This window comes from Lissotriton vulgaris, chromosome 3_1 (assembly GCF_964263255.1).
Source record: "Lissotriton vulgaris chromosome 3_1, aLisVul1.2, whole genome shotgun sequence".
NCBI classification, from domain to species: Eukaryota; Metazoa; Chordata; class Amphibia; order Caudata; family Salamandridae; genus Lissotriton; species Lissotriton vulgaris.
In genome coordinates, this window is record NC_141689.1 from 1,060,630,756 (window position 1) to 1,060,644,867 (window position 14,112).

The following is a 14,112-nucleotide window of genomic DNA, read 5'->3' on the forward strand; positions in this document are numbered from 1 at the left end:
CACAATAGAGGTTTATGAATGCATGTGGGTTATTCCATGTAGTTGCTTTACAGATACCTCCTACTGGAATATTTCCTAGAAAGGCCAATGGGGCTCCTTTTTTATGAGTGGAGTGTGCTCTTGGTGCTGTAGGTAGCAATTGTTTAGTTTTGTGGTAGCAAGTTTGAATGCATTTTACCATACACCTTGTGATCCCTGCATTAGATGTGGGTGAGCCTTTGTGCGGGTTTTTTGAAAGCTACGAAGAGTTGTAGAGTTTTTCGTAGAGGTTTTATTCTTTTTATGTAGAACATGACTACTATCAATATCAAGGGTGTGTAGTGCTCTTTCAGCCACTGAGTCTGGTTTTTGAAAAAACACAGGGAGCTCAATGATTTGGTTAATATGAAAAGAAGAAACTACTTTTGGTAGAAATTTGGTATTTTTTCCTAGTTCTAGTTTATATGGACAGCTTTGGAAAAAAGTTCTTCAAGGGTGAGCGCTTGAAGTTCACTTATCTATCTTAGAGATGTGATAGCCACTTAAAAAAACTACTTTCCATGCAAGGAACTATAGAACACATAAATGTAATGGTTCTAAGCCCATATGCCTGGTGAAAACAATATAAAGATTCCATGTGGGTGCTGGTGGAATGGAAGGAGATATGACTGTTTTCAATCCATCCATAAAAGCTTTAATAAGAGCTATTTTGTAGAAAGATGTGTTGTCTGTTTTGCATGCTAGCAGCAAGTGCTTCTACATGCACTCTAATAGAAGTGTATGGAAGTCCTGCTTATTGTAAATGTAGCAGGTAACAAATTATCTTGTACTGTATGTGAAAGGGGTTAGATTTGTTTTCTGAGACAGTAATGGACAAACAGTTTCCACATTGCTGTATAACAAGCTTGGGGGGATGTTCTGTGAGCTTGTTTGAGAATCTCTATACATTCTTGTATCCAAACTCTAGGACTTCAGGAGTCAGATTGGCAGTTTTAACTGGTTGGGGTGCATGGCCATCCCCTGGTCCTGAGTTGGAAGATTTGACCAGATTGGCAGTTTCTCATGTGGTACAACCAATAGTTGTGGTAGGGTTGTCAACCATGCTTGTCAAACCCATGTTGGGGCGATTAGAGTAAGTATGGGGGATGTTTGAGTGAGCTTCTTAACCACATAAAAAATGAGTGGGAGAGGGAAAAAGCAAAGATAAATTTCCCGACCAGTTTACCCATAGGGCATTGTCTTTAGATCGTGGGTGAGGAAACCTGGAGGCGAAGCTTTGGCATTTTGCGTTCTGGTGAGTGGCACAGAGGTCTATTTCCAGGGTTTCCCACCATTGGAAATATGAGTGGAGCAATGCTGTATCAATTTCTCACCTATGTACTTGCTGCTGCATTCTTCTGAGCATATCTGTGAAGTTGTTGTCTAGCACTGGTAGGTATTCTGCTAGGAGGTGGATGTTGTGATGCTTGTCCCAGTACCATGTGTGCTCTGCTATGCGGGAGAGCTGGACTCATTGTGTGCCTCCCTGTTTTTATGTGTAGAACATGGAAGTCATGTTGTCTACAGGAAGGATTAGTTACTTACCTGTAATCCTAGTTCTCATCCAGGGGCATACTCATCAAAGTCATAAGCTATGAATAATCCCCGCCCATGTGCGGGATCCCGGAGCATATAGAAAATACATATAAATATATATGTATAAATATGTGAAAACATAATAGCAGCCTAAAAAACATTTTCTAACTGGCAAAAGTGCCGCAAAATTACATAAATCAGTATACACACAGTAGTACCCTTCCAAACCCTAAGGAAGAAAGAGCAGAAAAACATTTTGTATACAACAATGCTTTATTGCCATAGGAAAACCTGTAATTGCAGGCATTTGCCAGTAGGCTGCAGTAGAGTATAAAGCAAACAGAGAAAACTGACACCTTGCCTTTAAGGCATTAGAGTAGGGGTACCGTGCCTTTAAGACCTGAAGGCAACCCCCTGCTCCCATGGTGCACCACAGGTGACAGTTGGGTCAGTTCTTTTTGGAGGTGAATAACACCTGGAGAGATCCATAATAAAACCTCTCATAACTTAGTAACTTTGCTCGTTCGGGGAGGCGGGCGGGAGCTTATGACTTTGATGAGTATACCCCTGGATGAGAACTAGGATTACAGGTAAGTAACTAATCCTTCTCATCCAGGGGATACTCATCAATAGTCATAATCTATGAATAGATTAGCAAGCTCATACCCAAAGTCTCGCGGACGAGCAAGAAGTATAAAAACTTCACAGAAAAGCCAAGATATATATTGACCATACATCTTAAGCAAACAAGTTTCTTAAAGAGGCCTGCCCTACTCTGGCATCGGCCTGAGTATCTGAGTCCAGGCAATAATGGCGGGTAAAGGTATGGACAGACCGCCAAGTTGCCGCTTTACAAATTTCAGAGATAGGTACATTACGAAGGAGAGCTGTAGTGGAAGCTTTCCCTCTGGTAGAATGTGCATGCGGTCTACCCTGCAAGGTTTTGTTAGCTAGTTGGTAAGCAAAAGCTATACAGGAAACAATCCAGCGAGAAATTGACCGTTTAGAAGCTTACAGACCAGTATTCGTACTGCCATAGTTAACAAAAAGCCGGTCAGACTTTCTCAGAGGCAGGGTTTTTGATAAGTAAAACTTCAGAACCCTCCGGAGATCAAGGGAGTGTAATGACCTCTCCGGGGGAGTGGAAGGATTAGGAAAAAAGGTAGGTAAGGTGATAGACTGGTTGATCTGAAAGTCTGACACCACCTTAGGCAGGAAACTTGGGTGCGTTCTTAAAACCCCCCTATTGGCATGAAAAACCGTGTAAGGTTCCTTGCAACACAAGGCCTGGATTTCGCTGACCCTACGGGCAGAGGTAATTGCCACTAAAAAAGCAGCTTTCCAGGTCAAGTGCTGCAAAGAAGCCTTATGAATAGGCTCGAAAGGAGCACTCATCAGCTTAGTCAATACAATATTCAGCTCCCAGGGAGGAGAGGGAGACCTCACCGGTGGGAAGACTTTTTTCAGGCCTTCTAGGAAATCCTTAACTACAGGCATAAGGAAGAAAGATGTCTGATTGGGAGACTTCCTATATGCTGTGATGGCAGCTAAATGAACCCTGATGGAGGGGTATTTCAAGCCTGATCTTGCTAAATGCAAAAGATATGGAAGAATCACCTGCTCTTGGCCATGTACCGGGTCAAGAGAATGTTCACGACACCATATGAAAAACCTCTTCCACTTAAAAGCGTAAGACTTCCTAGTGGAGGGTCGCTTAGATTATTTAAGAATAGTCATGCAGTCTGCTGGAAGGTCTAGATGTCCATACTGGATGACCTCAGGAGCCATGCCGTTAAGCCAAGGGAAGGATGGTTGGGGTGCAACACTCTCACCTGGTCCTTGGTCAGCAAGTCTGGACGGCATGGTAGGCGCCGGTGAGGAACTTCCGACATCTGAAGGAGATCGGGGTACCACCACTGGCGTGGCCACTCTGGTGCTATCAGGATCATTCTGGTGTTGGTCCTGTAGAACTTCTGGATCACTGCCGGGATCAGAGGCAGGGGGGGAAAGGCATAGAGTAACGTTTGAGACCATCTGATCAAAAGGCCATTCCCCAGTGATCCCTGTTGGGGGAACCTGGACGCGAAGACGGGGCATTTTGCGTTGTCTGCGTCTGCGAACAGGTCTACGTCTGGTACGCCCCAACACTGAAAAACGTCTTGAGCCACTTCCTCGTTGAGCACCCAATCGTGCGCTTCGACGAAGATTCTGCTGAGGCAGTCTGCTTGGACGTTGTGAATGCCTGGTAGATGAACTGCCACGACGGACAGGCCTCTTGCCAGGAGCCAGTGCCAGATGGCTTGTGCTTCCAGAGACAAGACTCTTGACCTTGTGCCTCCCTGCTTGTTCAGATAGAACATCGTTGTTGTGTTGTCCGTCTGAATCTGGAGGTGTTTGGTGCGCAGGGCAGGATAAAGAGACTTGAGAGCAAGATGGACTGCTCGCAGCTCCAGGAAGTTTATATGGTAGCCTTGCTCTACCTCGGACCAAAGGCCTTGAACTTGGAGTTGGTCCATGTGAGCACCCCAGCCTTGGAGGGAGGCATCCGTGACAATTGACTGAGACGGAGGAGGGCGATGAAATGGGACTCCTCGTAGAAGATTTGATCGTTTCAACCACCATCTGATCGAGTCCCTGGCTCCTTGAGGCAGCATGACTCGGTCTTCCCACTGAACCGATCTTTGAGACCACTGATCCTCGAGGGCTTGTTGCAGAGGTCTCATGTGAAGGCGAGCATTGGGCACAATGTAAATGCATGATGCCATCGATCCCAGCAGAGAGGACACGTGTCTGGCTGTTGGGGCCTGATTGTCCAGAAGAAGGCGAGCCTTCAGAAGCATAGATGACAACCTCTCTTCCGAAGGACACACGCTTGCCTGACGTGAGTCCAGAGAAGCACCCAGGTAGTGAATCCGCTGGGAGGGGTTGAAAACTGATTTCTTCAGATTAACATGAAGGCCCAGCGACTTCATCAGTTTGAGGCAGAACGAGAGATGGCTCTGAAGCAGAGACGGAGTGGAACTCTTCAACAACCAATCGTCTATATATGGATAGACGAAGATCTTTCTTTTGCGGAGAAAAGCAGCCACCACCGCCATGCATTTTGAGAATGTCCGAGGTGCAGATTTCAGGCCAAACGGCAGTACTCGATACTGGTAGTGACGACGTCCGATCTGAAATCTTAGAAACTTCCGATGTTTGATGGACACTGGTATGTGGAAGTAGGCGTCCTGCAAGTCGATGGCACACATCCAGTCCCCCTGATGTAGGTGTGGGAAGAGCTGATGCAGGGCCAGCATACGGAACTTTTCTTTTCGTATGAACTTGTTTAACCTTCGAAGGTCTAAGATGGGTCTGCATTCTTTGACAGATCCTCGTTTTGGAACCAGGAAATATCGAGAGTACACTCCTTGATTTCTGTGAATCAAGGGAACCTCCTCTATGGCCATTTTCTTTAGAAGGACGGAGACTTCGTCTCTTAGCAATAGAGTCTTGTAACGTGGAAGATGTTGCAACTGGGGAGACAGCTGAGGCGGAGGGGATTTGAACTTCAGCAAGTAACCATGCTGCACAATACTCAGCACCCATCTGTCTTTTGTAATGGATTGCCACTCTGTCAGATGATGAGAAACACTCCCTCCCACTGGAGTGGTGAACAGACTTGGAGGAAGCAATGGCTCAGGGCTTAGGAGGCTGCTTTGAGTGGAACTGCTGTCTGGTATTGCCACCTCTTCCTCTGCCAGGACGACGCTGCTGGAACTGCGTCTTCTGTTGCGACTGGGTCTGCCACTGAGGGGTTTGAACCCTCTGTTGGAAGGCCTTGCGGTCACCTTGGCGAAAGCGTTTCTTGTACTCCTTGCGCTTTTCTAACCCCACAGCTTTGATGGTGTCCATTTCAGCTTTCATCTTGGACATTTCGTCGTCCGCGTGTGGACCAAACAGGGTTTTCCCATTGAAGGGCAAATTCAGAATCTTCTTCTGGGCATCTGGTTTGAGCCCTGTTAGGCGGAGCCAGGCTGACCGACGGGAACAAATGCCACTTGAGTAGCCATGAGCTGCAAGATCTGAGGCATCAACTGCAGCGCTAATAACTTGGTTGGCTACCAGGCCTCCCTCCTGCAAAGTCTCCAGGAAATCTTGGCAATCTTCTTTTGGGAGCTTGTCAGTAAAGCGAGTCATGGAGTCCCAAAGAGACCTGTCGTACCTTCCAAGTAAGGCAGAGGCACTCGCCACCTTCATGAAGGAAGAAGAGGTGTTGCATATCTTCCTTCCAAAAGAGTCCATAAGCTTGCTGTCTTTTTCAGGTGGCACTGAGGAAGACGTATAACCTCCATGGGACTTCATGGCAGCCGCCACAATGATAGAGTCCTCAGGAGGGTCCGATCTGAGGAACAAGGGATCCTCTGCAGGGGCCTTATACTTCTTGGCAATTCGAGATGGAACAGATCCCACCACTGCTGGTGTGAGGAATGTAGCCATAGCTGGTTCTAGGAGGCCAGGGACCAGGGGAAGAAGAGGCCTGGGCGCTGTACGATGACGGAGGGTGTCAAAAATCACGGAAGTAGGAACCACTGGAGTGGTCAGCGTGATATTAAGCTTTGTTGCTCCTCTGACTAATACATCTGAGAAAGTAGCGAGGTCATCAATCGGAGAGACTCGGGAAGGTGGCGTAGAGGAATAGGTCGGAGAATAATCTCGGTAAGAAGATCTAGTTGATGAAGACCTTGTAGAAGACCTTGTGCGTCACCTCCTATGGGACCTGTCACGATTCCTGTTGTGACTGTCCCTAGATCTAGACCGATGACTTGAAGGAGACCTTGGTCTTGGCCTGACCGGAGATTTGGATCTTGGTCTTGGCCTGACTGGAGATTTGGATCTTGGTCTTGGCCTGACTGGAGATTTTGATCTTGGTCTTGGCCTGACTGGAGATTTTGATCTGGCAGGAGTCTTCGACCACACTGGAGACCGTGATCTGACTCGCAATCTCGGTCTGGGGGACCTCCTGGGGCTCCGAGGAGATCTAGCTGGTCTAGCTGGAGTCTTTGCCTTGGAAGGTGAATATGTCCGGGAGTAGTCCGAGCCCGGACTACTCTGTCCAGATACAGCCCCTTGAGGATGAGAAATCAAGCTGCCCCCTGATTTGGGCGTAGATTCTGGAGAAACCTGCACAATGTTCAAGCCAGGAGATGAAGATTTTCCTCCGGAAGATCTTGAACCCGGGGACTCCACCTCTGCAGTCACTTTAACCCTAGACGGAGAGATCCTCGACGTCGAAGAAGTCTGGGTGACTAACGGCGTTGAGCGGTGCCTTGAATCACGCCGTGAAGAGACCGACTGAGAGCCTCGACGTCGATCCGGAGACCTCGACGTCGATCTTCCTCGATGTCGAATCGGAGACGTTGCTCGACGGTGTCTCGACGATGACCTTCCTCGACATCGAGTCGGCGGTGACCTTTCATGACGTCGCCTCGGCGTCGACCTCCTTGACGTCGAAGGATGGGATCTGACAGTCCCTTTCGATAGCGGCCCGCTTGCCAGCGGCGACCTAGATGCCGTCCTAACTCTCAACGCCGACCCCTCCCGGGGTGGCGGAGAGCGTCTCGACGTCGACGGAAGCCTCGACGTCGACGGAGACTTAGAAGTAGTAGCAACCATGGACTTCGAGCCCGAAGCATGGTGCCTCGACGCCGACTTACTTGACTGCGGCGGAGATCTTCGACGTCGTGAAGATGATCTGGGCCTTTTCGACGGCGTCCTCGACGTCGACGGAGATCTTCGACCCTCATTCCTCTTTCTGGATACAGGAGAGGTGGAATGACGCCGTTTCTGGGCATGCTTGCTTGTAGGAGACGATCTAGGGGCTGGGGAAGCACCCACCTGGTGACTCTTGTCCATCTCCTGCATGGCATGAAGTCGAATCCTCTCCCTGTCGCGAAGATTCCGACTTTTACATTTTTTACAATGATGGCACTGATCAGGAATGTGTGAAGATGGAAGACACACAATACACACAGAGTGTGGATCATTTTTAGCCATCTTTTTGTCACAAGAAGGACATTTCCTAAAAAGAGCAGGCATTCTGACAGGAAATTCCTATGGGTTACCACAGAAAATTAAACCAGAAGCCTTATTTAGTCAAAAAATGTCGAATAATTTGAGAAAACTCTCTCAAAAAACCAATTTCAGTTGAAAACTGAAGAGCTCAAGCTCCAGGATCCTCACAGAAGGAGCCGGAAAAAAGAACTGACCCAACTGTCACCTGTGGTGCACCATGGGAGCAGGGGGTTGCCTTCAGGTCTTAAAGGCACGGTACCCCTACTCTAATGCCTTAAAGGCAAGGTGTCAGTTTTCTCTGTTTGCTTTATACTCTACTGCAGCCTACTGGCAAATGCCTGCAATTACAGGTTTTCCTATGGCAATAAAGCATTGTTGTATACAAAATGTTTTTCTGCTCTTTCTTCCTTAGGGTTTGGAAGGGTACTACTGTGTGTATACTGATTTATGTAATTTTGCGGCACTTTTGCCAGTTAGAAAATGTTTTTTAGGCTGCTATTATGTTTTCACATATTTATACATACATATTTATATGTATTTTCTATATGCTCTGGGATCCCGCACATGGGCGGGGATTATTCATAGATTATGACTATTGATGAGTATCCCCTGGATGAGAACTAGAACTACTTTGTGGCAAAGATGTTGTTGAAAATCTTTGAGAGCCAACTGAATTGATAGAAGTTCCAGGTGATTGATGTGTAGACACATTTGCACTGGATACCATTGGCTGCATACAATGAGATTCTGCATATGTGCCCCCCATCCTTGGAATGAAGCGTCTGTTGTAATGATAATCTGTGGGTTAAGGGTTTTTAAGAGCCAACCCTGCAAAAGACTGTTGCATGTTCCACCAGTGGGTCGTTGACCCTATCAACACTAGATCCTGTGTATGCCCCTTCACCTGAGACCATTGCGACTTTAGATACTGCTGTAGAGGGTGCATGTGTAGTCGTGGGTGTGGTACTATGGAGCTGCATGAGGCCATCATGCCTATAATGCTCATTACTCTTTTGACTGCTATGTGACAATCTTATTGGAAAAGAAGCAAAACAGGTTGCACCAAGAAATCACTGCACTTGTAAGGGTTGTAGGCAGGATTTTGCAGTATTGACTGTAAAACCTAGCTTGTGCAGAAGGTTGATACCCCTTTAAGTGTCCTGCAAACATTATATGTTTTCACTCTTGATAAAACAATTGTCTAGGTATGGGAACATGTGCATGACCTCCCTTCTGAGATGAGCTGCTACAACTGCAAGCCATTTTGTGAATACCCTTGGTGCGGTAGTTACTCCAAATGGCAACACTTTGAATTGATAATGTTGGTCACTTACTTAAAAACAGAGGTAGCTCTGATGAGTGGGATGTATTGGTATGTGAAAATAGGTATATTTAAGATCTATTGCTGTGATGAAGTCTCCTTGCTGTAACAATGGTATGACTTCCTGAGTGTTACCATACTGAAGTGCTCAGATAGGATGTGTTTGATGAGAGGCTTGAGGTCTAGAATCAGGCATAAAGTCCCATCTTTCTTTGGAATGAAGAAGCACAGTGAGGACGTCCCTTGTTCGTAGTGTGGGATAGGGACAAGCTCAATGGCCCCTTTTTGAAGTAAAGCTTGTACCTCCTCTTGCAAGAGGGAGAGGTGTTCTGTTGACATAGTTTGTGTTCGATACAAAAGGGGGTGGTGATGGACGGAGCATCTGAATCAATCAAACACTGACACCCAGTGAAAAGATCTGGGTTTAATCCATCACCGTTCTTTAGCCCACCCTGCCACCCCAGTTCAGACATGGCTATATGCAAATCAGTCTGACCCTGTGCCTCATGGGAACAGTCCAGCCCGAACTGCCAAGCCATGTCTTCCCTGGACCGGAAACAAGCTTCCGAGGACCGGTTTATGGCATTCCAGCCGTCTTCAGCCCGGCTTGCTTGAATCCAATGGCAAAGTGAGCAAGGGACTCACGTCTGAGCATACCCTGCCACACGTATGGCGGCCAAAAGCGGTACAAAAGGGGGTGGTGATGGACGGAGAATCTGAATCAATCAAACACTCACACCCAGTCAAAAGATCTGGGTTTAATCCATCACCGTTCTTTAGCCCACTCTGCCACCCCAGTTCAGACATGGCTATATGCAAATCAGTCTGACCCTGTGCCTCATGGGAACAGTCCAGCCCGAACTGCCAAGCCATGTCTTCCCTGGACCGGAAACAAGCTTCCGAGGACCGGTTTCTGGCATTCCAGCCATCTTTAGCCCTGCTTGCTTGAATCCAGTGGCAAAGTGAGCAAGGGACTCACGTCTGATCATAACCTGCCACACTTATGGCGGCCAAAAGCGGTACAAAAGGGGGTGGTGATGGACGGAGCATCTGAATCAATCAAACACTCACACCCAGTCAAAAGATCTGGGTTTAATCCATCACCGTTCTTTAGCCCACTCTGCCACCCCAGTTCAGACATGGCTATATGCAAATCAGTCTGACCCTGTGCCTCATGGGAACAGTCCAGCCCGAACTGCCAAGCCATGTCTTCCCTGGACCGGAAACAAGCTTCCGAGGACCGGTTTCTGGCATTCCAGCCGTCTTCAGCCTGGCTTGCTTGAATCAAGTGGCAAAGTGAGCAAGGGACTCACGTCTGAGCATACCCTGCCACACTTATGGCGGCCAAAAGCGGTACAAAAGGGGGGGGGTGGTGATGGACGAAGCATCTGAATCAATCAAACACTCACACCCAGTCAAAAGATCTGTGTTTAATGCATCACCGTTCTTTAGCCCACTTTGCCACCCCAGTTCAGACATGGCTATATGCAAATCAGTCTGACCCTGTGCCTCATGGGAACAGTCCAGCCTGAACTGCCAAGCCATGTCTTCTCTGGACCGGAAACAAGCTTCCGAAGACCGGTTTCTGGCATTCCAGCTGTCTTCAGCCCGGCTTGCTTGAATCCAGTGGCAAAGTGAGCAAGGGACTCACGTCTGAGCATACCCTGCCACACTTATGGTCGCCAAAAGCAGTACAAAAGGGGGTGGTGATGGACGGAGCATCTGAATCAATCAACACTCACACCCAGTCAAAAGGTCTGGGTTTAATCCATCACCGTTCTTTAGCCCACTCTGCCACCCCAGTTCAGACATGCCTATATGCAAATCAGTCTGACCCTGTGCCTAGTTTGTGTTCGAGGCAGGATATTGTGATGATGAGATGTGAGTTTGAGACAATATCCATCTTTTATTATTGACAGGACCCAATGATCTGATGTAATATGTTTCCAGTATGTGGGATAGTGATGTAGTCATACCCCTACTGATGTTAAGTATGGAGGAGGAGGAGAAGAGAGTTACTGCACGTTGGAAATGGTCTATTTGGGAGTGAATCCATTACCTCGGCCTTTGTTACCCCTGTTGTGTGATCTATAGGAAGACCCTCTAGAGTATTGTGATTGATAGGGTTTTTTCTGTTTTGGGGGGAGTTATAACTGTTTATAGAAGTGCTTGTTTTGGATGTATTGCCCCCTCTGGGAGGAACCTCTATTTCGGTCAATTTGAAGGGCACCCATGGCTTAGACAGTATCAGTGTCTTTTTTTTAGCATTTCATATATTTGGGGCCAAATAAATGTATCTCATCAAATGGTAGGGTCAGTAGATATTGCTGTACATCAGGTTTAAAACATGGAGTTCCGAGCCAAGCAAGGTTCCTAATGATAATGCTGGTGCTTACCTCCCTTGCATTGGTGTTGGCTGCATCTAATGCGCATTAGAATGTGGAGTTGGACATCGTTTTCCCTTCTTCCACTAATTCTGACCCATGTTATTTATATTGTTATTTATATTGTTCTGGGAAATGATGGAGTGAATCCTGCATTTCATTCCATTCCATTGTGCTCTGTTACATCTAGACAAGAGCCCCACTGAGTTTGCTACCCTAAGATGGTACATACTTATCAGCTGCATAATATTGCTTACTCTCCGTGGGCGGGGCATCACCAGTCCCTTTTGACGTTGGCCAGTTTCCTAGCTGTATGCACAACGAGTGAGTCTAGAGGGACATGGCCCTTGATGTAAGTGGGGTCAGTTGCGAGGGTTTGTACTATTTGTCAACCTGTAATGTTATAAACCTTGATTTTGTTTTCGCCGCCTTCTCTATGTCCTCTTCAGCATGGAGGCTGTGCTTGGTCTCTGAATATGTTGGGTGCATCCTCAGCTCAAGTAGTGTGATGGTAGTATGTGCCCCGCACCACTCCCAACATCGACGAACAATTTTCTTTGGATGAAAAGCAAAGCAAGCTTGAAATAATGTTTTGTCATGTACTGGAGAGAGACAGAGGTTGCAGACCGAGTATTGTTCTTGCCTGGAGTATTTGGCATGGCACTTGGGCCAGAAGCTAAAGGAAGTCTTTTCCACCACTCAGTGTGCATCAAGTGAAAGAAGGTGACAAGGAAGGTGGAAGCCGAAGTTGAAAACAGGCTGGCGCCGGACGGGCATAACGATGGGTGTCGAAAAGACCAGTAGTTGTTGTTTTCCTGTGCTATCCATGGAAGGTTTAAAAGTTAGCCACTAAATAAAGCCATAGGAATGTGTCAAAGCTTCAATCCCGGGCTTTAAGACAGATATCCAAACCTGATGGCGGAGAAAACAATGGAGCCAATGACCATGCACAATACAGACTATAGGAGGACTCACCTATACATCGTCACTCAAAAAACGTCTTTGAATAAAAACTTGTTGCAAATGTCTGAGCCCAGCATTAGATTGCAGGAGTAGGCTAAGCATAGGGATCTACAACCAACATGAGCACAGTTTCGGGCACACGTGGTGAGGGTATTTGTTAGACCTGTGTCAGTGTTCCTGTCTGTGAAAGAAAAGGCGACGGTCAACACCAGTGTTCGTTTCGAAAAAGTTATTTTAAAAGTCACAAGGCAACAACTGTATTGGACAAAACGAACATGTTTTGTGCAATACAGTTGTTGCCTTGTGACTTATAAAATAACTTTTTCTAAATGAACATCGGTGTTGATCGTCACCCTTCCTTTCACAGACAGAAACACTGACACAAGTCTAACAAATACCCTCACCACGTGTGCCCGGGACTGTGCTCAGCTTCCAGTTTGGATCCCTTGACCCACACAAATCTGGGTGTTATCGGGTTAATCCCCCAACCTGGTAGCACCGTACCTTCTTTAAATCCTTGAGAACATCACGCAGACAAGCTTGAGTGCCACCACTTCCTGTCCTCACTAAAAACCCCATCCCTAGCTCTCGTCTACAACCAACAGGTTACACATTTTGGGGCAGATTTATGATGCCCTTGCGCCTCTTTGTGCCGCAATTGCGTCACTTTATTTGACGCAACCGCGGCGCAACAATGCGCCCTATTTACAACGTGACGCATCTAGGAGATGCGTCACGTTGTAAAGCCCTGCGCCATAAGGAGGCGTTCCTGCGCAGGGGGGGGGGCGTTCCTGCGCAGGAACGCCTCCTGAAAGTGGCTGAGTGAAATCTATGAGATTTCACTCAGTCACTTTCAGGCCAATGCTGCGTCAAAACCCTGCGCCTGCTTGAAGCAGGCGTAGGTCTTGACGCAGCATTGTGAAGATGGGGCACCCCCGAGTCTTGCTGGAGCTGCGTCGTGCTTGCGACGCAACTCCAGCAATGCGCCACATTTCCGGCACAGATGCGTCACGCATCTGTGCCGTTTTTGCACCATGGGTGGCGTAGCTGTGGCGCACTGTGGCGCACATTAACTGGCGCATCCCTGGGGATGCGCCAGTTAACATAAATCTGCCCCTACGTTTCAAATAATACACTTTGCTAATTTTTTACAAACATAGGGTCAGATTTAAGTGTGGGTGGGCAGCTTGATTTCCATCAGGATGGTGGAGGTCATTACATCGGGCACCTGATGGACTAACGGCTGCCATATTGTGAGATCACAACCGGCCCTGTAGTGACCTCTGTGCCGTCACCTGAAGAGCTGCCAAGGCAGCTTCCGTGAAGGCAAAGAAAGGTTGGTGAAAGGCCACCATGTTCCAGGAAGCCACTCATCAAACAACTTCGTTTTTCAGAAACAAACGTCCAAAGCAGGAGCTTGTTTTTAAAAAACGAATGGCCCTGACACCCTGGAAGTGTATCCCCAGGGTGTAGTCTTCATTAGTATTATTTTGTATTCAGCACAGAAAGCAAATTAGACTATCTGCTAAAATATGGAGGGCGGTCTGATATTCTTACACCGATAAGCCCCCCCCTCCACCAACAGGGAGTAGGTGTATGGTTTCTGAAGGCAGAGCAAGCATGGAAATCGTCGTTGGAAAAAATGCAGTCTACCTGACTCAAAATAGAGCAGGCCAACTGACAGTTCGAAGAATGACTATTCTGCCATGTTTGTGGTGGATAACTCTGTCCGCCAAACTTATAATCATGCCTGCACTAAGGTGCCATAATTCAGTGCATCATGTGATCGAAAAAAAATCACATATGGTGTGTTCATTGAAATAAGTTGAAAACATT

General features: G+C 47.2%; 1 protein-coding gene across 1 annotated transcript in view; it reads right to left on the reverse strand.

Annotated features, from left to right (window-relative positions):
• The window catches only part of LOC147727391 (coiled-coil domain-containing protein 171-like), a 1,936,181-nt gene that overhangs the window by 1,231,376 nt on the left and 690,693 nt on the right, over positions 1-14,112 (reverse strand). The window lies entirely within an intron of this gene.